The 26,090-nt window shown below is 44.4% G+C and overlaps 1 protein-coding gene across 1 annotated transcript in view; it reads left to right on the top strand.

Moving 5' to 3' along the window:
• The first annotated feature begins 486 nt into the window (after nt 1–486).
• The window catches only part of KCNJ16 (potassium inwardly rectifying channel subfamily J member 16), a 352,993-nt gene continuing 327,389 nt past the window's right edge, over nt 487–26,090 (top strand). Inside the window, exon 1 of the mRNA XM_036837806.1 lies at nt 487–848. The gene's annotated coding sequence lies outside the window, so the exon portion shown is untranslated. The remainder of the gene's footprint in view (nt 849–26,090) is intronic.

Consider the following 26,090-nt stretch of genomic DNA (forward strand, 5'->3'; position numbering starts at 1 on the left):
TCCAAGCCAGGAAATAATATTATTCGTGAGCTCTTGGCTCTCGTCAACATGAAATGATTGTGTAAAGGCACCTAGTTGATTAACCAGGTTTTATTGCCATTTCTAATAAAGGATTTCAGCTAAAGGATTAGATCAGTAGCCTTTGATTTCTAAACTTAGGTAGAAGTCCAGTTTTGCTCTTTGGTTCTCTCTCCGTGCATTCCTGGAACTCATGAGTTTTACCCTGAACTTTCTGGGAGCAAGGGCCGAGGTCCGGACCCAACTTTCCAGTGAGTGCAAATCACGGTCTCTGGTTCTCCTCGATGTTAGCACGTGACAGGGCTGGAGGCCTCTAGTTTGCTCAGAGCAGTGGCCAAGCAGATGAATGCATGCTCTTGAATATTTGACCAATGTGACAAGCCTGTGCGGGCTGGAGCTGTGGCTGGCTGAGCTCAGCTTCGTAACCCAGGCGCTTTCTTGACCAGCCGTGTGTGTTTTGCCCCATTAGACTGGCGTGGGTCAGGTCAGGAATGCAACTGTGCTTTTAGCTCTCAGTCAGGGAAACATAGTCATGAACAGCACCGGCTCTATAATTTGCAGGATCAAGTGCAAATAAAACCGTGGGGCTCCTTGTTGAGAACTAATTCAGAATTTCAAGATGGTAACAACAGAGCCTTTTTAAGTTAGGGGGCCCTGGTGTGACTGCAGGGGGAGACCTCAGTGAAGCTGACCTTGGGCACAGAGCACAGAGCCAGAAGCTGACGGGTTAATCTTTGTGATGCTTCCAAGAGGGACCAGTAAGAGGGAGCTGGGACCTTAACTCAGCTTGGCGGAGAGCAGGGAATGCCCACGGGCCATCACTGGATAAGGTGAGAGCCGTTATTATTTTGGGGAAGTTGGTGTGCTTGTTCGCTAATCTATGTCGGTTAGCGAGAGAAAGGTCAGAGGTGAACTGTTGATAAATTAATGCCCTGGTAAACGATGAGTACAAATGCAAGGGCCAAGCAAAAGGCCAGAGGAGAAGGACCCGTCTAAAAAGAACGAGAAAGTTCATTCTTTGCATCCACTTCTCTCTCCCACTTCCAGCCCCTTTATAAGTTTCCCGTAGAGAGAAAAATGTTCACAGCCAAACAACAAAAGACCCAAAGCAGATTTTTCACAGTCTGTGAGCTGATCTTGAACTTTTCGGGGGCTTGTACTTCATAGAAAAAAAGCATTTAGGCACTTCCTCCGTGTTTTTGCATTTGGAAAGGGAGGCTCCTCTCTTCTAGTGCTGAGTGACATCTTAGAGCTTATTTCTTTCCAGTAAAAGTGGAAAATATCAACTAAGGTTTCAAAGGAAAGGAAGTGTAATGTATTTTCTCATCAAATTTGGCATTATCTCTCTAGCAGGCGGGCCTTTAATCTTCGGTGCAGTGTTTTTCCATTGTATGATTCTGAGTTTGCCTTCAATCTGTCCTACTCTTTTAACTCCAGCTTTCTAAAACACGAAAGTGATTTGCAGAACTTATCTTCTTTTCTCATTTGTTTCCTCGATACTTTTGATTATCACTTGCCAGGGTTTCTCTAGAGAAGCTCACGATTTTGCTTCTGCAAATATTGAACGTAACACAGATAAAGTTCCTTTGTTAGTGTGAATTCATTAATGACCTTGATAAAAAGAACGTTTTCCTTTCCGCCTCCAGCATCCTGGGAGGACTAAAATGATTCGGGGGCTGTTGATATGAACATATAAATGAGAAAGTGCAATAATAGGTCTTTTAAAAATCCCATTAAGTTTTTAAATAAGAAGGAAGGCCAGGCACTTCTGTTCCCAGCTCTTGAGAACTATGGTGAAGTACCTTTGCCAGCCTTCTTCCCCCTAAGCCTTGGAAAATAGAGATGTGAGATTGATCTCTAGGAGTCGAACTTTTAAATCAGTCTATTATTACATAGATCACAGCACAGTTGGGTAAAGACAAGTGAAGGGGAAGGAAAGACTCTTCAGCTTAGGAGACTGGATTGCACGTGGCCTGATGAAATGTATTAAAGAGCATGCGTCAAACAGACACGTGAGCAATGCAAACAAAAAATTCACAGAGTCAAATGTTGGCAGGGTTCTTTCAGATGCTGTCTGGGTGGGGACGAAACTTTAGTGGATGGACTTAAGCACTCTTGGCTCACTGGCAAGCCCATCCCCGTTGTTGAGATGGCTGTGTTGTGTTTTCTTAGGCTGAGTGCACGGAACATTCAGACCACTTGTTAACTATCCTTAGGGATAATCTGCGCTCGCCAGTGGGCCTGATGAATATTCTTGGCTAACTTTGTTAAACCTTGAACAGGGATAGTTCACACTCTTCATTCACAAGTAGGTAATTCAGTTTCTGAGACCGCTTCCTTTTTCAGTGTGAATTAATAAACCACAATTCTGACCTTACACGTAGGATGGGTGGCTAGAGGAGCTGAGTCAGCCTCAAGAGAAAGACCCGTGCCAGGGAGGCTGGCTTTAGGCCCTGGCACAAGCACAGGTGGCACGCCCCTCTCTGAGTGTCGTCTTGATGGGTATTAGGGCTCTGAGCATCCTGGGAGCAGCTTGGATGTTTAGTTTGTCCTCTTTCACGTCTTAGTCCTTCTGTCTGTATATATATTTATCACTCCTGATCCCTAATTTAGATCATGTCATAAAACAACACTCCAAAGGCCCAAATTGGTAGAGTGACGCAATTAGGCCCCCAGCTTTCCTTGTTGGATGCGATTAGCTCACCGTTCATATAAAGCTGTCTGGAGGGCTTCCCTGGTGGCGCAGTGGTTGAGAATCTGCCTGCTAATGCAGGGGACACGGGTTCGAGCCCTGGTCTGGGAAGATCCCACATGCCGCGGAGCAGCTGGGCCCGTGAGCCACAACTACTGAGCCTGCGCGTCTGGAGCCTGTGCCCCGCAACGGGAGGGGCCGTGATAGTGAAAGGCCCGCGCACCGCGATGAAGAGCGGTCCCCGCACCGCGATGAAGAGTGGCCCCCACTTGCCGCAACTAGAGAAAGCCCTCGCACGAACCGAAGACCCAGCACAGCCAAAAATAAATAAATAAATAAAAATAAAAGTAGCTATAAAAAAAAAATGTCATTTAATAACTATTGTTCCAGATAAAAAAAAAAAAAAAAAAAAAAAGCTGTCTGGAAAGCACCATGTACTCATCATGACTTTGGAGCTCATTCTTTTAATACATTTTACCTTTTTTCGCTGCGTGCTTGACAGCTGCCTTTGCTTGTTTCTGATGGGCATCTCCTCGTGGGTCACATTCTCAAATCTGCTCTTGCTTTGCCAACTAGGTTTTGATGCCTGTCTTCTGCCCATGTCTTCTGAAGCTGATCTCAGCTCCTTGTGTACATTTTCAGCCTTTACTGCATCTGTTTCAGCAGTGAGTCCTTCTCATGACCGGATGTACCGAGTCTAAGACTCCTGTCCACGGTCTGGCTCTCCCCACCTTCCCTATTGCTTTAGTCTCTCCAAACTTAAAAAAAAATGCCTTTCAAAGCTGGATGAATCATCTCAGTCGCTTATATGGTGGAGTCCAACCAAAGAACAGCAAGAAGAGTTTTGAAAAACCAATGAAATGGGGAAGTTTAAGCAGAACCCTGACGAAACGACCCACTAATCCCAGACAAGGTAATTTGCAGTTGCAGGTAGCTGTTGGGCAGAAGTGGGCAAGGTCCTGAGAGTCTGCAGAGGGCAGAGATGTCTGGAAGAAGTGGCAGGAAGGCGAAGGGGTCATGGCTCCGGGGGCAGTGTTATGTGATGATCCTGCACTTCAGCGGCCCCGTGAAAGCCCTGGGGTTCCCAGTGGAAAATCACTGCACACCGGTCGGGAGTGACCTGCATCTGGAGCGGGCTGTGGACAGGCCACCTGGGGATCAAGCGTGAAGTTGCTGCAGTCAGGAAGCCTCACCCACACACCTGTTTGCCATCCTCAGCATGTGGTGCCCACGTGGTAACAGTACTCCCTGCTCTGGAAAATATAGGTTGATTTGCAGCATATTTTCTTGGTGTCAGATGAGGAGGAGCTTGGGAGTTCATTTCAATGCCTGTGAATTCTCCAGGGTCACGTGGGTAACAGTGAGTCTTTCTAAGGAAATTTCATGTTTTCTGAAACTGGAAAACGGACCCCTGAAAGTGTAGGGCTTTGATTTTCCAAAAAAAAAATCCTTGTATAATTTTTCATCCACATTGTGTACTCTACCACCCCAACTCTGCTCCTCATTGATTAATTTTACTTTGGCTTTAGTGGAATGTAATTTTGCTGTGATTAGCTTTCTGTCAATCAGAATCCCATGGCGATAATAATGTCTATGTATTTTGTTAAAGAACGAAACTATTTTTGTAAATGACACGTATTTAAAGAAAAAAAATGTCACCTGTAAGAAGGTAAAGCACGTTGACAAATGTTTCTTTAAGTGAAGCTAATGGTGTGGAATATTTTATGGCATTTCCATGGAAAATGTTACAGGACATCCCTAGAGGATTGCAGGGGAACTTTTATAGCTATTTCCTGCTCCATCAGCATGTTTTAGAATCCTGTGGAAAGCAGGGGTGCTTGCTGCTGCATTTGGTAAGTCATGGCCATCAGTTTCTGTTGGACAGTGGAGGGGCTTACCACACAAGCACGTTTGTGCAGACCGGATTGGGAAGATATCAAGAACTATGGTGACTGCGGGTAACCCTGGGGTCCAAGCGTATCCTTCTTAGTTGCCATAGAAACTTCATTACCATGGTCCTCAGACGAAAGACTTTTGAAAATTCTCATTTGTAGTAGAGACTGGCTACTTTAACCCTTTTGATTTGTTGAGAGGTGTTTTTTAAAATTTTTATTGGAGTATAATTGATTTACAATGTTGTGTTAGTTTCCAGTATACAGTAAAGTGAATCAGTTATACATACAAACATATCCACTCTTTTATTTTTTAGATCTTTTCCCATATAGACCATTGCAGAGTACTGAGTAGAGTTCCCTGTGCTATACAGCAGGTTCTTATTAGTTATCTATTTTATATACAGTTATGTGTATATGTCAATCCCAATCTCCCAATTTATCCCTCCCCCCGCCCTTATCCCCTGATAACCATAAGTTTGTTTTCTACATCCGTGAGTCTATTTCTGTTTTGTAAATAAGTCCATTTATACCATTTTTTTAGATTCCACATATAAGCGATATCATATATTTGTCTTTCTGTGTCTGACTTACTTCGCTCAGAGAGATTTGTAAATGTCATTAAATACAGAAGAACTTAGAACCTACTTTTTTTTTTTTTTTTGGAACTCTACTCAGTGCTCTGTGGTGACCTAAATGAGAAGGAAATCCAAAAAAGAGGGGATATATGTATACATATAGCTGATTCGCTTTGCTGTACAGTATAAAGTAACACAATATTGTAAAGCAACTATACCCGAATAAAAATTTTTTTAAAAAGTACCTACTGTTTTGAAGACATTACTGTGTGTAAGAAATCCAAACGAGAGTAAGTGCAAAGCGTATACTCCAGAAACTAATCAGTCACGTAGGGTGACAGCTTTGTTTACGTTCGTCTACAATATCGTACACTTAAGACGTAAGGCACACCGAGAAGCTACTCTGCTTGGTCCCACTGCTGTTTCTCTGCGCGACAGATTTTAACACGTAACTATAAGGGCTCTCACGTTATCCTCTCATGAAGATTTAAAAGAGCACTTTAAAATATTCCACTGATTGCACATGGTGATGTCATAATTAGGTAATTATTTTATTCAGCCCATTCATATGTGCCGTGAACTCTTTAAACCAAATCTGTACCGGAGAATAATTGGCCGTGTCAAGGGTGGGCATCTGACATGAAATTAACACTTGAATTGGCAGAGAATCTGCACGCTGTAGTCAGGATGTACAATCTGGATGGAGATCCTTTGGTGGCCGTAGTCCTGGGGTGTTGGTTTAAGCTCTGACATTAACTAGACTGTGGTCTCAGCAAAACTCAGATTCTTCTGATTCTTGTACTGTCTGCATACTTCACCCCTCTATCTTCTCTTGAAGGGACATCATAATTGGCGGTATCAGTAATACCACTTTTCACTAACTTAGAAAGTGTCATTTTCTATACACTTTCCTACCTAGGCTTTCTTACGCTGAGAATAAATAGGACAGAAATCATTATCCTAATTGTTGCAGAAAAGACGGAGCATTGGAGATACCTGTTTTACTTCTCAGATCTGTTTGTCTAAAGGATGCGTAACAGAACCCAGGGATCCAGATTCCTAAGTCTCAGATATTGTCCATCGACTGGAACATACTGATTCTTTTACAGGGTGTCAGTGCAGCGAGATGAGGACACACCAGCGAGCTCTGGGTCTTGGCCTCCTTAACTCAGCCGACACCGTTCCCCAGGGCCCGGGGCTCTCCCCAGTTGCTTGTGTGTTGTTTTCCTTGTTCACATGGTGGCGTGTCTCCATGATGCCAAAATAACTAATCAGTTCAAGATATTCTTTGAAGAAGTAAAACCAGTAGTGTTTAGTGTCATGGAGACAAAACAACCGGTTGATTTGACTTTCATCCATTTTCAATCAGCGGTTTTAGAGCCATGAAGAAATAGCCTGTCTTTTTTCATTTTATGAGGTCTTTTTCCTCCCTCCCTCCCTTCTCTCTCCCCTCCCACCTCTTCTCTTTTTCTCTCTCTCTCTCCCTCTCCCTCCTTCCCTTCCTTTTTTTAAAACACATTTTTTTCACCCCAGGTAACAAATGGCCTTACAGAAAATTCAAAATACAAAACGTTGAGTGAAGAAAAAACGAATATAACTGTAGTCTCATTGCATAAACAAACACCTTTTTTTCCAACATGTTTAAAGCAAGTAATATTATAATAAGTAATATTAACCTTTCTCTTTCCTACAATCAGCTTGCTGAATTTTCACGACATGTTGGGGATTTCCTCTTTGTTTCTGATTTATTTATTATTTATTACCTGATCTGTGACCGCAGAGATACCCAATTGATTTTCCGTAAGATCTTTATTTTTTTATTTTTTTATTTTTTTTTTTTTTAAGGATGTCTTCCTTTTGTTTATGTATTTATTTATTTATTTATGGCTGTGTTGGGTCTTCGTTTTCTGTGCGAGGGCTTTCTCTAGTTGCGGCAAGTGGGGGCCACTCTTCATCGCGGTGCGCAGGCCTCTCACTATCGCGGCCTCTCTTGCTGCGGAGCACAGGCTCCAGACGCGCAGGCTCAGTAGCTGTGGCTCACGGGCCTAGCTGCTCCGCGGCACGTGGGATCTTCCCAGGCCAGGGCTCGAACCCGTGTCCCCTGCATTGGCAGGCAGATTCTCAACCACTGCGCCACCAGGGAAGCCCCCGTAAGATCTTTATGAGGTTCTCTTAGATCTGGCACTAGTTAGCAATGAACAGTGGTATTAGCCGATTTTTACTCACTGATTTTTATGATTTTTTACTAATTTTACTAATTTTTACTTACTGAATATGAACTGAATTGGGAAAACTGAGTCTTGGGTTTTGAGACCCCAGTCACGAGTGGAAATAGAACGATTTTGCTACGTAATGTCCTATCATATCACGCTGTGACATTTATTCATTCGTCCAGAAAGTGTTTTCTGACTACCTTCTGTGTTCCAGACACCATTCTAAGTATGGGGATACAGTCATCAAAAAGCCACATGGGCTGGTTCCTGTCTTCAGGGAACCCGTCAAACACTAAGGAATACTTGCATCAAGCAGGTCATGACTGGGAAGGACAGGTAGGAAGGAGAAATGCACATACTGGGCTAAAAGCCAGACGCAGAGGCTTTCATGGTCATGTAGAAGTTTATGCCTAAATCCTGTGGATCTGAACATCTCAGATACCCAGCTGCACAAACTGCTTCAGCTGCCTGGGTGCCATTGCACCATGAGCTTCCAGACCGTCCTCCTGCTGATGTGGATTAGGAAGGAGGGCAAGAGAGGATCAACTTTAGGAGTTACCTGATACAGAAAGAGGAAGCGTTAATTTACATTCACACACACACACATATATACATTAATTTACATTTACACACACACATTAATTTACATTTACACACATATACATTAATTTACATTTACACAGATATATTACATTTACACACACACGCATTAATTTATATTTACACACACACACATATATACATATACACTCCCTGCAGGGGTTGAGGATTGAGTGGGAACTAGAAAGTGCTGAGAATTGCCTAGCCTCCCTCTCTCTCCCTCTCTCTCTCTCCCTCTCTCCCTCTCTCTCTCTCCCTCTCTCTCTCTCTCTGTCCCTCCCTCTCTCTCTCTCTCTCCCTCTCCCTCTCCCTTTCTCTCTCTCCCTCTCTCTCATCTTCTGCCTTCGAGTTTGAGACCTATAGGGTATAGGTAGCACTCTGCAGGCTTCCCATTTTCTTGACCTCAGCAACCATTCACATAAAGTGGGCATGGGATTTCCTTAAATCTAGAGGTTCCTAGGACTAACTTCTTGATAACTCTGGAGGCCTAGCTTGGGTGGGGAGCAGCTGCGTGGCAAGATCCTTCAAGGGATGACAGAATCTGTAGCAATTCTAGGTGGTTCCAACTGGAACGGATACCTGGAGACAGTCGTGCAGCTTAACAGGCAGGAATTCAGGGGCATATGTTTTAGGAGGTCCTGGGCTAGTTTCACGTTGTGCCTAGTATAACGACTTGGGGTGAGCTTTACCTGGCCACGTATGAAGTTTTGATATATTTTCCAAATGAACGTGGTAGCTCTTTGGCAAACACCACAGCAACAGAAACGTCCTGACCTGCACATCAGAAGAGCTGGTTCTAGTTCCGTTTCTATCTGTCGTCCCGTGACTTCCGGCGAGGCACGGTGCATCCCCGGCTTTCTGCCTCTTCATCTTAAGTGTGAGGATAGTGACGACACGATTCCTAACAGCCCTTTGAGCGCTGTGGCTTTGTGATGCGAGGAGGGTCCAGCACATCTTCACAGAGAAGTGGATTTGAACCACGCAGCTCTCCCCTCCCCTCTCTGAATCCTCAGTGGTCCTCCCAATGCCGGAACCTTTGAGATGTGTAAGGGATGTGAAATAAAAACAGCTCTGAATTGGGCGTCACTTGACTCCACGTAGTGAAGGTGTGACCCTGGGAGAATTATGCTTAATTTCTTTGCATCTCAGTTTCTTCTTCTGTAAACCGGGGCAGAAGTACTCACCCTCACAGGTGAAGGTCACAGGCAGTGACACGTGTGTAAATCCATGGCACGTACCAGGGGGCCAGTCGGCCAGTCTCCCCTCCTCCTTCCCTCTTACCCTCCTGAACGTGGCCGGCTGAGCTTCATTAGTAACGATCTTAGTTAAAGCTGCTCCTTGGAGTCTAGATATCCACAACCCATGATGGATGTTGGGCGTCCACCTGATGATTACCTGCTTTGGAATGCTGCTTTTGGTGAAAGCTGGGCTGCTTTTAGACTGAATTCTTGTCCTGGGCATCTTGGCTGTTGGGGACTTCTGCTAGGACCGCTGGCAGCATAATCCCATGGGTCAGCAGTTGGCATAACTTCCCAACTTCCAACTGAATTCAACTAGGGAGTAGTGACGCACTGGAAAATGCGATAGCAGCCACTGCAGTCCATCCCAGGGCCTCCCAAAAGCTTTCCGGGGCCACAGATCTCTGTGCTCCCAAGAAAGCGTTTTCTTCTGGTAAGAATATGTACAGCAGTCAGCTCACTCTTTGACTGGCTAATATATCAGCAAAGCCTATCTGCTCCCGTAGCTGAAGCATGAGAAATAAAGTAGAAATAATTTTTTTTAAAGGTAAGAGTAAAGAAGGAGTGCAAGAAGAGGAACAAAAGTAGAGAGAAAGAAGAAGAAATGTAAAGTAAAAGAGAAATGCAAATAGGGAGGAAGGAGAGGGGTGTCAGCAGTTTTCCCAGGGGCTGTAGATTTTCTTGGTAGAATCAGGACGTAATTAACGGGAGGCGTCTCCCAAACCGTAGACTTTCAGAGGTCCAGAACATTATATCTTCGTAACAATTCAGTGGTTTGGGAGTGGTTCTACATGCTGATTCCAGAATGAGTCCATTATTGGCTGCACTAGAATCACCTGTGGGTGTTCTATTCCATGAAGATTTCTGGGCTTCGGCTCCAGATCCACTGAGCCAGAATCTTGAGGTGGGACCAGGGATCTGCCTTTGTAAAGAAGTCACCCCAAATGATGCTGATCTGGTGCTGATGTCACTGTTTTAGGAATACAACATGATGACATTTTCTCCAGCAGTTAGAACCAAGGGCTCCATGTTGTATCAGTTCTTCACGGGAGTAGAGACCCTGGGACATAGCTGAGTCTTGTATCTATCTATCTATCTATCTGTCTATTGTGTGTGTGTATATATATCTACATAGATAGTTATATAGATATAGATATATATAGATGTATGTTTATGAGATGCTCAAGATCATGGGCATGGGTGCATCACGTCATCGTACTATGTGTAAATTACCAATAATGGCCTCATAGGTGGCAACCTTCAAATTTGAGATTCTCCCCCTTCTCAGACTGTAAGAGACTACTTGTGTAGGAAGGAAAAAGCAAACACAGAGCTATCTTTCTTCCCAACCTGCCGCCACTTCTGAGAGGCCGCCCTTGTGGTGTCACGTGCAGGCGAGGAAGCTGGGGTGGGTGGGGCGGTGAGGCAAGCCAGGCCACTGGCACACAGGAGGTAGGGACGCTGGTGACTGCTGCCTACCTCCTGGTGTGGATTCTGACCCGAGTCCCAAGCACCGGCTGGTCCCACCCTACCACGCCTTTTGTCCAGGGCCTGCTGGCTGCACCATATCTAAGTAGCTGAAATCAGACACAGGTACTTGCAGAGCAGTTTTAAGCCATAGTTTGTCAAAGGTGTCCCACCTTCTTTCCTGTTTCTGCAAGCCAGAGAGAGACCTCTAGCAACTGCGTTTGTGTGTATTTGACACCCAGTGCAAATGCCCTTTGGATTCATGGCACACTCAGATGTGACTGTTTCTTTCCATTGGCTGCGTTACACTAGATGTGCACAAAAGACGGAACCGTAGCCAACCCACAGCTGCTTATAGGGCGTGTACTGTCATTTTGGTAAAATTCCTGGACTGTCATCTACCATCTATCACAAGTGTCTTTCTTCAAAGGGAGAATAGGAAAATAAACTTTTTTGCAAGCAGAAAGAGCAAAGAATTGGTTCGATGATACGAATTTTATTAATTATGCAACATTTTTGGAGAAGAGGTAGAAGTCTGCTCTGTGTTTGGAAACACCAGAGGATTTAGCAATTTACCTCCTGGTTTAAGCAAAACGCACCCACATGCCAACAGCTGCCACCTAGTTCCGCTCAGGAGCAGCTTAAAAAACCCTATTGGAAAAGAATATTAAAAAAAGGATGTCTATATGTGTGTAACGGAGTCACACTGCTGTACAGCAGAGACTGGCACAACCGTGTAAATCAACTGTACCTCAATAAAAAAAAAGACTGAAGAAAAAAAGCATTTAGGCAAAAGCCCAAGGTCCCAAGCATTTCAGTTTTGCCTCCGCACTGGTTACGTTTCCAAAATATCCCCTCATCTTCTGTTGATTGCAAAATAGACAGGCCTTTAGAGAAAGAGAAGAACTTTTCTCCCTTTATTTTATAAATAAAGACTTCTTTTGAAAAGTATTTTAGGCAGCTAACCAAAATACACACAAAGAAAAAACTGGTGATATGGGGGATTATTGGATGATTTTTTGGTGTTTATGCCTAGGAAAATAAAGTTTTGGGTGAATGTTACAAACAAGTATTCTAATTGAAGCTGAACTGACCATACTGTGAATATTTCGCCATTTGGTAAGTTTTTTAAATAAGAAAAGTTACCTTGGGTGCTAATTTCATTTCAGGCACCTGTGAAGTCTGCTATCATATATAAATAAATAAAAAGTTAGATTTTAGTTGCAAGATTAGGCAATGTGGATATTGATTATACAGTTTATTTAGTTTTATTTAGTTGGTTGCAAAGCTTAGATAATGTGAATATTGTTATTATTACTTACACTATTTCTTTCATCCATGGGGAAGAATTCTGAAGTCTCAGGGCAACTTTGATAATCAGTTTTCAACTTCTTTTCAAAAGAAAGAAAAGAGAAAACAGGGAGAGGACAAGTATGATGTGCTCAAGACACTGGGCATGGTCTCCTGGCCACTCTCCCTTTAAAAGAAGTCTACTACCTTCCACTATGGTCCTGATGACAGATGGGATGCAAACCTGTTCGCAGCAGGTGCCCATCTTCTAGAATGAATAACTTTCATCATAGCTGGCTAGTTGGTTGCTCCTAGGAACTAGGACCTGAGATCCAGACACCAGTGAGGTTGCCTGTGAGGAGCAGTTTGGGAGCTAGAGTCAGTGCAGTAGCCAGGTGCAAATTGCATTTTAGGTAAATATAAAAGCTAAAATCCTTGTAGAAAAGGCTCTTCTATAGAGTAGAACAGAGCATGTATTAGTTATATATTGCCTTATAGCAAATTGTCATCAACTTAGTGGCTTAAAACAATGTACATTGATTGATTGATTGATTGATTGATTTTGGAGTTGAGCTTGGATTTTTATTTTATTTTTGATTTTTGATTTTTTTGAATTTTAGAATTTATTTTTTATATAGCAGGTTCTTATTAGTTATCCATTTTATACATATTAGTGTATACATGTCAATCCCAATCTCCCAATTCATCCCACCACCACCCCATCCTTCCATTTTCCCCGCTTGGTGTCCATACGTTTGTTCTCTATATCTGTGTCTCTATTTCTGCCCTGCAGACTGGTTCATCTGTACCATTTTTCTAGGTTCCACATATATGCGCTAATATATGATATTTGTTTTTCTCTTTCTGACTGACTTCACAACGATGCACATTTATTATCTCAGATTTTCAATGGGTCAGGAATCTAGGCATGGGCTCAGTGGCTTCTTTGACCCAGGGTCTCTCACGAGGCTGTATTCAAGTGTCAGGTGGCACTGAGGTCTCATCTGAAGACTCCTCTGGGAAGGGTCCACTCCCAAGCTTACTTACATAGCTGTTGACAGGATTCATTTCCTGGTTTGCCCTTGCTTGTGGGCCTCAGTTCCTTGTCATGTGGGTTTCTCCACAGGGCAGCTTACAACATGGCAGCTTGCTTCATCCAAGCCACCAAGGGGGAGTCTGCCAGCAAGACACAAGTTACAATGTAATGTAATGTAGTCACAGAAGTGACATAGCGTCGCCTTTGCAGTATTCCATTGGTTAGGAGTAAGTCATGGATCCTGTCCACACTCAAGGGGTTTGGTGATGGGGATGTTTGTTACTCAGCATTACTGAGCAAAAACTGGCTTGCGCAAGGATGTGAGTACCAGAAAACAGATTACTGGAGGCTTTCTTAGCATCTGTCTGCCACAGAGCAGAAACAGAGAAGATCCAAGAAGAGAATAGTGAGAGACATTGAGAAAGAGAGACAGACAGACAGACAAGATATATGGAGGAGGAGCCACCTAATGATTTTTCTAACTCATGAGCGGTCTGGCTCTACTTCGTAGAAAGTGGGTCATATAACATATTCCCATTAGCATTATAATAATGACCTCTTTTAAAAATTAAAAAGTTTAATTTTGGTTAAGCACACATAAAATTTACCTTCTTAGTCATTTTCAGCGTACTGTTGAGTAGTGCTGGGCACATTCACGTCGTTGTGTTACCACCACCAGCGCCACACGTCTCCAGAACTCTATTTATGTTGCAAAACTGAAATTCCATACCCATTAAAAAACAACTCTCCATCCTCTCCTTCTACCAGCTCTTGGCAAACACCCTTCGACTTTCCATCTCTATGAATTTGCTTACTTTACATACCTCATATAAGTGGAATCATACAGTATTTGCCTTTTTGTGACTGGCTTATTTCACTTAGTATACTGTTCTCGAGATTCATCTACGTGATAGCATGTGATGAGAATGTTGTCCTTTTTTAAGGCTGAATAGTATTCCATTGTATGTATATGCCACACTTTCTTTATCCATTCATCCACCGATGGACACTAGGGTTGCTTCCACCTTTTGGAGTAATGATGCTATGGGAATGGGTGTACAAATGTCTCTTTCAGGTCTTCTTTCAGTTCTTTTGGGAATATATCCAGAAGTGAAGTTACCAGACCGCATGGTAATTCTATTTTCATTTTTTTTTAGGAACCACCATACTGTTTTCTACAAGGACAGCACCATTTTACATTCTCTCCAGTCAGTAATGCACAGGGGTTCTGATTTCTCCGCATCATTATTTTTGAAAACACTTATTTTCTGGTTTTTTGTTTGTTTGGCACTAGCCACCTTAATCGGTATGAAGTGGGATCTCATTGTGGTTTTGATTTGCATTTCCCTAACGATTAGTCATGTTGAGTGCCTTTCATGTGCTTGTTGGCCATTTGTATATCTTCTTTGGAGAAATACCTGTTCAAGTCCTTTGCCCATTTTAAAATCAGGTTGTTTGTTTTACTGTTGCTGTTTTGTAGGATTTCTTTATATACTCTGGTTATTAACCCCTTACAGAATATATGTTAGCAATGACTTCTTTTTTAGTTGAGCTTGTTAAAATGGGTTTTTGTTCTTTGTAATCAAATATCTCTAATTAAGGCATGAAAGCATCAGGAAATTCTTGCTTTTTATCTCAATTCTTCTTAGTGTTTTGTGTCACGTTTACTGTTTAAAAAAAGGGCCCACTCCATGAAATCAATCCCTACAGATTTTATTAGGGACTGGCTTGGTTTTTTGGGAGCTGCTAGTAACCAGCTTAGAATTTTAAGATTAAGTCCAAGTTCTCACACAATTTTAGATCAATAACTTTTACCCAAGTGCTTTGAAATATTCAGATCGTGATAAAAGAATGTTTTTTCCTTCACATGATACAAATTCTTCCCCTCACTTTATATAAATAGACCCCATCCAAGAACCGAACATAAACCCAGTATGTTCCAAACATGTGCCAAATATGTTCCAAACATGTGCCAAATATGTTTCGGCATAGACCTTTCCCTGGAGAGGATTGGCGAACGGGAGGGAGCCTAAGAGACTCGGAAGGGACTCATGTATCCCGTGCTTCCAGACTTTGACTCTTTCCAGGTTTCCTCCTCCCACTAATACTTGTTTTTAGCTTCTAATAAATGAGAAGTTAGAGGTTTATTTTCTTTTCACAGATATGATTAACAGTTACTGCTAAATTAGGTAGCTTGTCCGAAGTATATACAGCTTAAAATTATGGGAGGGACAAAACCTTTGTTCTCAGATCACTGAAGCTTGTTGTGGAAGAGCCCACGAAGCAGGTTGCTTGCTAGAATAGCAACATATGTGTATTTTTTTTAGCAGGTGAATTTCAAATCCGTATGCAGAAAAGTTTTCTTTCCAAAGCTAGTGGTATGTGATGGGGAAGGTGGGAGAGTTATTTTCCCCTTCCTACGTGTAGTACAAAGCCCCTGATTGAGTGATTGGATCTATACTTTGCAATGAGAGAGAGTCAGAAGACTTTTCTTTTTTCCTTCTTCCTCTCCCCACCTTTTTTTCCACCACTCTAATGAAATTTGCAGACATGGAAAGAAAACCAAGTTATTTATAGGAGCGGGAGGAATGTGAGCGCTAATTGTGCTTAGTCTATTCCTAAGTGTGTAATCTGTTTGCTATTAAATTTTACAGTCTTTCAGCAATATACACATTTTTTTTTTAAAAGAGGAGAACTTCATAAATCTGACAAAGAAAAACCAAAGAAAATTGTTCTGAGGGTTCAAATCATCTAATCAAAGTCAGGTTTAATATAAAAATTTATTTGTAGGATTAATCTCTCTTGCAGCTCTGATCTCTCCCGTCCCCCTTTGACTAGTTTATTCATTTCCCTTCCAGACTTGTAAGGTTAGATATAGCTGCTCATGAGTGATACAGATTTTTGGTAGTGAGTTACCATGTGTGCAGTGCACACTCATGCACAAGGAAAATTGGATCAAATGGAAAGTTATTGGATCCAAGTGTCTGAAGAAGGCACTGGGCCCTTACACTTGAAATCCAGCATTTTGACAATCTAATAATGAGGATGAATCAAATTATTTGGTCCAGCATAAAGTCATTCTGGGTAGAAAGCTGTCATGGGAAACGAAGTTTTCCCAGGTTTTTCCCCTTTATTGCCCCCACCTAATAATCCTGGGAACCTGCTTATTGGAAATTAAACCCTCGTTAAAAGGAACTAGAAAAATCATAATCTTTCTTAGGTGAATTTTCCATAGTGGGAATTATTTCCTGTTTGAAATGACTGTCAAGACTGCAGGGAATAGAAAATTACTCAGCTTACTTTAAGAAAAGATCAGTTTATTATAAGACCATACCCTTTTAAAGTCACAACTGGACAACCATCAGGAAACCAGGCAGTTCTTGGGAGCCATGTGGAGATGCCAACACCTAGCACGTTTTCCTGTTTCTGCTTCTTTGGACTGTTTTCTCTGCCCCCTTCTGCTTCTGAATGTCTACTAAGAAGTTATTTACCTGAACTCTTTGTTATTTTTTCTACTTCATAGCTTCTGCTTGTTCATATTGTTTTATTTTATGTCTTCTCATAGCTTTGGTGTGTTACGATCTGTCTTAATGCTAACTCTACCATGTTGGCTTCAGTTTCTACTGCTCAGCTGCCATAGTCATCCAGTATTTTCAGTTAGAACTCTTGAGAAAGGGAATCTGATGGGTTTAGTATGACTTTTTATGCCGTTGCAAGCCATAGTGTAGGTTGTAGGTCAGTTGATGATTTGGCTGTTTTTGAGTTCGTTGCCAACTGCTTTCAATTGTCTATGGCTTTGGGGTGGAGGGAACCGGGTCAGATGATCCGCACGGAGACTCTTCTTTAGTGGGACCTGTTGACATATTGGCTATTTTGAAGGTTAACTTGCTTTTCTCCAGAGAAGGTGGTCGGTAAAGATTAGAATCACAATAGTGATGTGAGTTTGGTCACTTGCCACTTCTGACTCCTCTGTGCAAATGAGATGACATCTACTTTTCAGGGTGTTTCTGTTATCTGATTGCTGAGTAGCAAACCACCTCCAAATGTGGTGGCCTAAAACAACAATGAATTATTTTTTTTTCTCCTGATTCTCTCGGTTGGTTGATACGCAGTTCTACTTCACGGGATGTGTGGAAGGTCCAAATGTCTTCACTCACATGGTTAGTAAGTGGTGCTGGCTGCTTCCTGAGAGCTCTGCTAGGACCAGGGCCTGGATTCTCCACCACGTGGGCCTCCTTGAATCATGGTGTCTGGGTTCCATGGAGGAGCAGCTCACGAGGACCAGCCCCAGGACGCGCCCCGATGTGGGAGCTCCCCTGCATAACTCCTCCTGAAGTCTTATTGGCCAAAGCTGGCCCCATGGCCAAGCTCAGCCTCAGTGTGTGTGGCGACTCACAGGGTACAAATACTGGAAAGCATGGTTCACTGGGATCCTTGAGATAACTGTCTGTCATGCAGGTTCTGTCATATTAAATGTGATAGCAGGTGGATAATGGTCTTTAATGCTCGTAATTGAGTCAGTAAGCACCTGAATAATGTTTTTGCTGAAGGAAGTATGGACAGTTTTCTACACATAGCTTAGCTACATTGCATTGTATGTTTCTGTGTTTAAAACATGAATGCGTTCAATATAAGCGTTAATATTTTATCATACTTTTTGTAAACATATTTAGGAATTTCTATCTTCTGAGAAGATATTTCAGGAGTCTCAAAAATTCCAGGTGACCCAGAATTCTCTCCTTTTCCAAGAACCACTGCTTCCTGTCTCCAAAGACCTTACAGTAACCATAAAACAGCTGCAAAATAGTTTTTCAGCGTAGGCATTCAACGTCAGAATGAGATGGGTTAGTTACTAGGGAAAGCATCTCAGAGAGGGAGGCTTGAGTAATTTTTAGGTGAATCAGAATAATTCTGGAGTTTCCTGATTTTGTTGAAGAGGAAACTGACACTTAGAAAGGAGTACAGCAGACATTAACACAACATTGTAAATCAACTATACCTCAATAAAAACCATAAATTAAAATAAATTTAAAAAAGGAAAAGAAGAAAGAAGTATTCTGCCCAAGATTACTGTCAGTGATCAAGCCAGAATTTGAGTCTTTTATCTTCTGATACATTCATCCACCAACAAATATTGATTGAGCGCCAAGCACTGTATCAGGCCCCGTGTGTATGGGCATGAAGGAAGGAGACCTGTGGAACTCTGCGGAGCTTACAGCCCACCCGGGGTAAAGATGGCAGAGAAGTACATAAGCCGACTCGCTAACGATCCAGAATTGCGGTACACGCTGTGAACACACCCCACGGAGCAGAGTGAGTGAGTGTGTTGTTGGACGGGCTGGTCAGGAAAGGCTTCTCTGATGAGGTAACATCTCAGCTGGATTCCGAAGCAGGAGGGGGAAGGCGCCAGCTGCGTGAAGAACGAGAGAACATTCCAGACAGAGGGAACAAGACTTGTCAAGGTCCTGAGCCTGGAGAGGTTTTGATGTGTTAGAGGGAATAAAAGAAAAGGCCTGAGCACTGAGAAGGCAGAGGTGAGAGGTACCTGACTGACACGGAGACAGAGGAGGGTCTCGTTCCCTTTGGGCCTCTGAGGTCACGAAAGGAAATTTGGGTTTTATTTTAGATACAACAGGAAGCCGCTGAAGTATTTAAGCGAGGGAGTGACATAATCCAGTTTATATTTTTAAAAGGCTTACTCAACAAACATTGAAAGCCTATTTATTTGCCGGAGCCGATGCCAAGGGATAACGAGGCAGGAAGTTAACGTGGTCCGGTGGGGGAGGGGGGAGGGCATGTGTTGCCTAATGGATGGGGGAGTGTGCGTGGGGGGCGGGCACATCCCTGCGTGACCACGGGGGTGTGGTCAGTTACATAAGAGACCATTTTGTTGCGTTGCTCACAGAACCTTCCACAAACCTGTCCGTCCGTGGCTTCACTGAACTGATGGGAACTAGGTCGTTAGTACCGTGGAACCCAGTCTTCCAGCCACAGCTGGTCATCCAGGGTGGGGCCCGTGACCCAAGGAGGGTCAGTCCACTGTACGTCAGGAGTGTGTTAGAGTCTCCCTTCAAGTGTTCACGCGGCGCAGAGGGTGTCATCACCGATGCTGAGCACCGGGCCTCGGAGGTGATGCAGCCACAGTGCTGCTGTTCACGCTGGACGCGGCGAGCAGGAGCAGCCGGTCATCTAGAAGGGGGGCCGGGAAAGAGGCAGAGGGAAGCCGAGCTTCCATGTGGGCTCTAAACACAAGGGTGCACATGAGCTTACTTACAAAACAGAAGTAGTCACAGACGTGGACAACACACTTACAGTTACCCGGGGGAAGGCAGGGGAAGGGCTGAACGGGGAGATCGGGATTGACGTACACGCACTGCTATATATAAAACAGATGACTAATAAGGACCTACCGTACAGCACAGGGAACTCTTCTCAATACTCTGAAATGGCCTGTATGGGAAAAGAATCTAAAAAAGAGTGGATATATGTCTACGTATAACTGATTCACTTTGCTGTACACATGAAACTAACACAACATTGTAAATCAACTCTACTCCAAGCAGAGGACAAACGGTAGCTTACAATACTGGGAAGACGTATTGGAAGTGTTGGTCCCTGTAGGCTTCCCAGTTCTCGTCTTCACAACCCTGGGCTCGTTTTGGTCCTTTGCCTGTGAGGTTGTCTACTGTATCCTTCCAGGATGCTTGTGTCTCTCTCCACCTCCCACACTTGAGTTGGGTCTTCAGAGATTTGTATGCTTTTTACACTCAGAGAAGCAGGAGAGAGAGGTTTTAGGCAGAAACAATAGTTTGCTCAAAGGCACAGAAGCACAAACCTTCTGAAGGTGAGCTACTTCAGAAGATGCTCTTGTCATACACCTTGTAAAACCCTGGTAAGACCTCCAGTCTTGATGATGAAAGCGTAAGGAAGAGAAGTTGAAAGGGAGTTTGGAACAAAACCTGCACTTACAGGTTTAATAGTTGGCGGCAGTGGAGAGAATGTGTTTTACCCCAGTTCTGTGAATTCCTCTAAGAATATAAAACTCCCATGTACAATTGTCAGCGTCCGGCACGCCACCTGGCGTTTCATAGGTATTCAGTAAATGTCTGAGATACGATATTGTCTTCCCTTTCCTATGCCTCTGCCACTGGTCCACAGCCAGCACTAAAGACAGGCTTATTAGAAGTTAAGGTCCAAGTTGTGTAGTTCAAAGGTAGACACCGAAGCATGCGGGGTATTTGCAGTAAGAAGTTCAAGTTCTCTTCCACCATGAATAATAAACAGGTTTCCAGTTGGCCAGCCGCCATTCCTTTCCAGAGGCCAACTGGCAACCAGCTCACCCCCATCCCTCTTGGAATTTACAGATGTGTGCTGGGCAGTGTGGGAAAGGGTGTTTTACAGCAGCAATTAGTTTATTCCTGGGGTAAACAGTAGAAATTTAAGGATAATTGCAGCAAGAAATTTGTTTCCTATTGCAGTGTGAATAACCTGCTGGCGGCCAGTTGGCTGGTTGCCCTGCGAATCCCCGAAAGGACGATTGGCAACTGTTTTGCATTTGTGCCTAGGAGGGATTTGCAGATGCATGTTGGGGAGGGCAGGAAAGCCGGGGAGCGGGGGCTGTGTTTTTACATAGGTTTGCAAAGCCAAGGATGGTTTTCTAGGAGGGGTTAAACCAGAAGGAGAAATTCTGGTCTGAGTAAGGGGAGTGCTAGTTTCTCTTTAAGAAGGGAGTTTCGGCTTGAGTGCCAGTTGGCATCTTCTAGAGCCAGCTATAGGGGCCAACACACACGCGGGCGGCAGAGTCGCTTAATGCTTCTGACTTCGCTGTTCGCTGCCTGTGCCCGGGCTGAGCTCGGTGGGGCCTGAAAGAAGCTGCGCCCCCTGAGCCGGTGAGGAGCCCACCTTCCGTGGCCCTGGGGAACTGACTGTAGCACCCCGTCCACGTTGCCACCCCGCCAGTTCGGCTGCTTCCCCGCGTTGCTTACTCAGGTGTGGCAACCATTGTTGTTGTTGTTGTGTTTGCATTTTATGAGAACACGGACACAAGAGTTTCCAGGCCGCTTTTTCCACACGACTTCCCTAAATCTGTTAAACTCCCTGGTGCACGCTACAATTTGGAAGGTCACCTCAGGCAGCAGCAGCATCACGTGTGTGTATAGCCTTGTCTTTTAGGGTTATTGTGTAATTATGTTTTAATATTTCCGTAGGAATCTTTAGGAAGGCATTTTTGGTGAAAATCACTAGGGAAATATGCAAAAGAGCTAAAGTTGGAGATGTTGATTCCAGTTACTAGAGATTTAATCTTTCCAGGTAAGGGGAGAGGTGCAAAGTCTTGCTCGACTGACTGGTAATAATTTCTCCCACTAACTCTGAGCTCCTTTAAGGGGTCACCGTGCCGTAGGCGTCTCATGCTTCTTGACTGCTTTTCCTGCACCTCCCCCAACCCAGGCCTCAGTGTGTTCTGCACGCATGGCAATTCTGGTCATGTCAAGGTTAAAGTAATTGAAGATGTAGAAAATAAACTTTGGTGACCAGGGGGTAAGGGGGGTGAGAGGGATAAACTGGGAGACTGGGATTGACATATACACACTACTATATATAAATAGATAACTAATAGGGACCTACTGTATGTACATTACTCTGTGATGACCTGTACAGGAAAAGAATCCAAAAAAGAGTGGCTACAGGTCTACGTATGACTGAATCACTTGGCTGTACACCTGAAACTAACACAACATTGTAAATCAACTCTACTCCAATACAAATTTTAAAAGAAGATTAAAGTAATTGAGTAATATCCTTTTATGGGGGGAAATAAAATAAATCAATCTTCTCAGCATGGTTTTATAAAGCCCTACTTGATTTGACTCCAGTCTCATCTCTTAGGCCAAACCTGTTCTCTGCAGTCCAGTCATGGTGGCCTTTTCCGCTGACCGCCGAATGCATCATGATTCCTCCTGTTCCAGGACAGCTGCACATCCCAGGTTTGCCTCCTGGAACGCTCTCCCCACTGGACTCTGTGGAGAGTGGGCTGCTTCTCGTGCTCCAGATCTCAGCTTGTGCGCACCCTCTCCCCTGAATCCCCGACACGCTCAGCTGTTCCTGTTGCTCCCTCACGCTGCATGTGGAAGTCTCCTTCCTACCCCTGATCGCAGTCTGTAAATTCTGCGTAAGCTCAGCCTACCTCGCCCCTCAGCGAGAAGTAGGGCTCTGTTTCAGGCATCTTTCTGCCCCTGGATGATGGAATAAAGGTGAACTAGATTGGAAAGAGGCTGTGAGGGCTGTCACGGTAAGACGGAGGTGCCAAGTTTAATGTTAAGAAGTAGAAGAAAATGGGACCGAGGCCAACAATTTGGAACGGGCTTTGAAGGAAACAAGTCAAGGTCAGCATCAGTTTTAGTCTGCAGAATCTAAAGGACTGGGAGTGAATTTCACATCAGCCAGGCTCTGAACTTCAATTTTGAAACCAAACATTGATTTTGGGGTTCAAAGAGGCAGCATTATAGAGATGGGATCACTCATCTCCAAACAGAAGGCATCTTATTTTTGTCAGGGTTTGCCCTGTCCTGAGTGGGGGCAGGTCAGGATTTTAGCCTGGTGGCCAAAGCAGAGAGGGCTCCGCCAGTGCCCAGAGTGTTTGCAGCTGGGGATAAAAGTTCCCCTGGGGAGTTCTAAGTGGTTTTGCAGCAGAGGTGATTGCTGAGGGTGTGTGTCTATAGAAACAGAAGAAGGAGGAGAAGGAGAAGGGGAAGAATAAGGAGGAGAAGGTTAACACTTAGGGGGACAACCACAGCTCAGAAGTGTCAGAGAAGAAGGATAGAGTGAAGGGGAAAAGTTGGCAGGAAGGAGGCAACTCAAGAGAAAAGAGCCCACACTTTGCAAGGGAAGACAGGAGAGACTTTCAAGAAAGAGGGTGTGGTGAAGGAGGATGAGAACAGAGAAATCACCTTGAGATTTATTCAGAATGAGGTTGTTGATGACCTTGGAAAGGGCAGTGTTGTTGGAGTGCTGGGGGATGGAAACCAGAGATCAGGCTGTTGAGAAGGGGATTCCGAGAAAGTGGGAAAGTCAGAGCCGTGCACTCGGGTTGAAAAATCTTTAAATCTTTCAGCCATCTAAGAAAGTTGCCAAAGGCAAAAACCCTTGCCTGCCACGGAACTGTTGGACAAATTGTTCCCTTCTCCTGATTGCTGTTCTCAGAAAGCTCAGGGCCGTCGGATCCCAGCCAGATGTGTTGAGGGTCAGGACTGAGATGGACGTCTTGGGAGACGAGGTGAGGGTGTGTTGTGCACTAAGAGTCTGGCAGCGCCCGTGGGCAGGAGTCCATCCCCAGGGACGGCCCTTCCTTGGCGTGAGCTGCTGTTATCGCTAGCTTCTCATTTCCAGGAGTCCTAAATCTATCACAAAGTATGAAAACTGGTGTTTGGAATATGATCTAATTAGTGCATTTTGCTTTATCTGAACTCAATGGCAGAAGAAATGTTGGCTTTGGACTTTCATCTCTTGAGCTGTGTGGTGGTACCAGGACAGCAGAAACTGAGATTTAGGAGGGAGGAGACTACTGCTTACCAGACAGAGGCCTGGTGGGGAGGGTGGAAATCAGCATGAGTTAGGTTTACCAGCAGGAGTTGGGCCAGTGATGTAGTCAGCACAGGTGTGGGCTACAGCTGGCACAGGTGCAAAGCAGGTGCTCTAGGGTAGGGATGCAAAATCGTCATTAGAAGTCAGCAACACAGAGAATGTTACTCGGGCTTTGCAAAGCTAGGAGCAGGTTAGCATCTTCAATAGGAATGCAGCCCAGGTTTCTACAGCTAATTCTTTCCTGGTGCAAAGGCCACTCTACTTCACTCTACAGCGTTGTAATCATGCTGCACCCAGGAGCACCATCTGTGCTTGTTCTCTTGGTGGAGTTAGTGACCTCGGGGCTGTCAAGTGGCCTGCTGGGTAAGCGAGGCTCATCTTCTGAGAGTCCTAGGCTTCTGTTTATTGGAATCTTCCTTCTCTGGGAGAGCACCGAGTTTGGAAGAGTTATGACAGATACACAGAGAGACCTCCACCTTGGGTTTGATAGTATCCTGCGCTCAGCCTTGTTGGAGTGGCAGCGCGGGCATGTCTGTGACTGTTCTGTGCGCTTTCCGGGCCTGAGCCTGCGCACCCTGTGCCTCCTAGCGCATCGTAACCGTTTCCGCCATCCTCTGGGCACCACGCTCTTCTGCTTTGCTGATGGGAGCCAGGTCTTGTTCTGGAGTGTAATATTACATGTAGTTCAGCATAAGAATTACATGTTGAAGCTCACCACGACTTATACTTTTAGGCTACAGGAAGCAAGCAGTTGACCCACACCTTCTTGGAAGTCTAAGGTAGGTAGCCATTCTCAAGCCTTCCTGCAAGGTTTGTCCCTGTTTTGTAAATGCCCTTGTTCCCTTGAGGGCCAATTTGTAAGTTGGACTATGCAGATAGCGCAGAGAATGATAAATGCTGGAAACAGTGTGGATGGAATTTAAGGTCACTTAAAAGGGGCCGTTCTGTACGAAGTGTCCTGCTGGTGAGTTGCGGGGGGCGGGAATTGTAAAACTCCAGGGCGCTGGTTGTGTACTCAGATGCTGCTGGTTTGCAATTCATAGGCAGAGGTCGGCTCTGTTGCTCTTCTAAGTGGACCAAGGGAGGATCTCCTAAAATTGGAAATAAGATGATCACCTAAAATGGTTTATCTTAGAGTTTTTAGATATTAAAGATAGCCTAGAAGAAAAATAAGACTTCGTGTAGCAGGAGGGGAAGCTTGTAACTTTGGATACTTTGCCCACAACACTAGTTATAATAAACTGTATTTATTTAGCACTTAACTACGTGTCTCATACTGCACTGAGGACGTTTTGTGCCATGTGTCATTTGTTTCCTACAATATTATTATCCCATTTTACAGACAAGGAAATGAAGCGAGGGACTTAGATATCATACCTGTAGAAAATGGAGAGCAGGAGTGAAACGTACATCTTTCTGTTTCCAGATCTTCTGTTCTTTCCAACACACCGCACATCTGGAACGGAGGTTCACTTTGTGTAGGAAAGAAAACTCTGCTTAAAATGGAGGTGGGGACGAAGCCTGGCTATGGGTGAAGTTTCAGAGCTAGGGAGAACTTCCGACGTGGCGTGACTCCGCACCCTCGTGGTCTGAGCGGGAAAGCCGAGGCGCAGGGGCGGGGCTTGCGTGTGTGCCTGCGGCTGTCGCTAGCAGTCGGGAAGGGATGATCCTAATCTGCCCGCCGGCAGCTGGCCTGGGCACAGTCTTCTCCAGTACCTTCAGGTCTCCAGGCAGCCTGTCCCTGAGGTCTCCCCAACTTTTGCACAGAATCAAAAACAAGTTCAAACCGCTTGAAGTGGCATGAGGACAGGAATTCAAGGCACAACATTTTGGCAGCAAGAAGAAAGTGCTGGGCTAGATGTTTATTGAAGTCTTTTCCCACCAACGTCCTATGAGTCTGCGATCTTGGCCGAGGGTGTACACTCTCAGGAAGAGCCTACAGTGGAGATCAGAACAACATAAGTCTGTGTGATGGAAGTTCTCCCCCCAGAGTCAGGGTTTCTGATTTAAGGATTTTTATCTGCTCCTCTGCAAAGCCCTTCCACTGTGAGCCCCAAATAATAAGAAAATGTGGATCCAAAAATGTGTGGCCGAAGCCTTTTTTTTTTTTTTTAATAGATTTATTTATTTATTTATTTATGGCTGCATTGGGTCTTCGTTGCTGCACACGGGCTTTCTCTAGTTGCGGCAAGTGGGGGCTACTCTTCATTGCGGTGCGCGGGCTTCTCATTGTGGTGGCTTCTCTTGTTGCGGAGCACTGGCTCTAGGCACGCAGCCTTCAGTAGTTGTGGCTCGCGGCCTCAGTAGTTGTGGCTCTCGGGCTTAGCTGCTCTGCTGCATGTGGGATCTTCCCGGACCAGGGCTCGAACCCGTGTCCCCTGCATTGGCAGGCGGATTCTTAACCACTGCGCCACCAGGGAAATCCCTGAAGCCTTTTTTTGCAGTAAATAATTATGTTTTTAAAAAATTTTACTGAAGTATAGTT

The sequence above is a fragment of the Balaenoptera musculus genome, chromosome 20, assembly GCF_009873245.2.
Source record: "Balaenoptera musculus isolate JJ_BM4_2016_0621 chromosome 20, mBalMus1.pri.v3, whole genome shotgun sequence".
Taxonomy (NCBI): Eukaryota; Metazoa; Chordata; class Mammalia; order Artiodactyla; family Balaenopteridae; genus Balaenoptera; species Balaenoptera musculus.